Raw genomic sequence first — 809 nt, 5'->3', positions numbered from 1 at the left:
GAAGAATCCCCCCGAAACCTTTAAGGGCCCTCCCTTCTTTACAGTCAGTGGCGTGGAGGCTCAGGAAGGGCGACATATTCCTGCCAATGGAGATGCTACAAAACGTCCAAGATATGGATGCTGACTACAAGAAATTCATTGAGGACAACGCCTACAGAAGACGTATCATCAGGGAGCAGCTCTCGTCTTCAACCGAGTGACTGTCACTGTTTTTCCTTGATCAGTTGGTTGATATTGTGAAAACAAAATCTGTTTGCATGTGTTTACAACTTATTTTTTTCGTTTTAGAGTTTTAGTTCCTTTCTATGTTAAACCCCTAGCATTTTTGCTGTTATGGGCATTGCATCAGGCATCCATGGAAAATTTACTTATTTTCGCCGATTGCAATAAAGATATTTATTATACAATATTGCTGATTAAAATATAGCATTCTGAATAAAGGGATAAATCACTATTACAGAAAACCAACATGTATTGTGGAAATAACAATGGAATTAGGCGAACTATACAACAGGTTATCTAAACCCTCCCCACCTAACAGAAGCACTGAATTTAAAACAGGATTAAACAGCAAACAGTTGTTGTTGCAATTCTTTTTCTTTCACCCGAGGCAACTACCTATTAATACGCTCTTTGAAGCTGAAAATTGTCTCACGTGGTACTCACAACCAGGTCAGTGGGATCATAAACTAGAAAGAACTACTTCCATATAGGGAAGTATGTGGAGAATTTGACAGGCGATGGTGGTATAGTGGTTAGCATAGCTGCCTTCCAAGCAGTTGACCCGGGTTCGATTCCCGGCCATCGCA

The 809-nt window shown here is 40.4% G+C and overlaps 1 non-coding gene across 1 annotated transcript; it reads left to right on the top strand.

Moving 5' to 3' along the window:
• The first annotated feature begins 737 nt into the window (after positions 1 to 737).
• TRNAG-UCC (transfer RNA glycine (anticodon UCC)) lies at positions 738 to 809 on the top strand. Its single transcript has one exon. It is a non-coding gene; the product is annotated as a tRNA-Gly (tRNA).

Source organism: Mastigoproctus giganteus, chromosome 5 (assembly GCF_048544385.1).
Source record: "Mastigoproctus giganteus isolate SK-2022 chromosome 5, ASM4854438v1, whole genome shotgun sequence".
NCBI lineage: Eukaryota > Metazoa > Arthropoda > Arachnida > Uropygi > Thelyphonidae > Mastigoproctus > Mastigoproctus giganteus.
The sequence above is the reverse complement of the archived record's forward strand: the minus strand, read 5'-3'. Positions and strand labels throughout refer to the sequence as shown.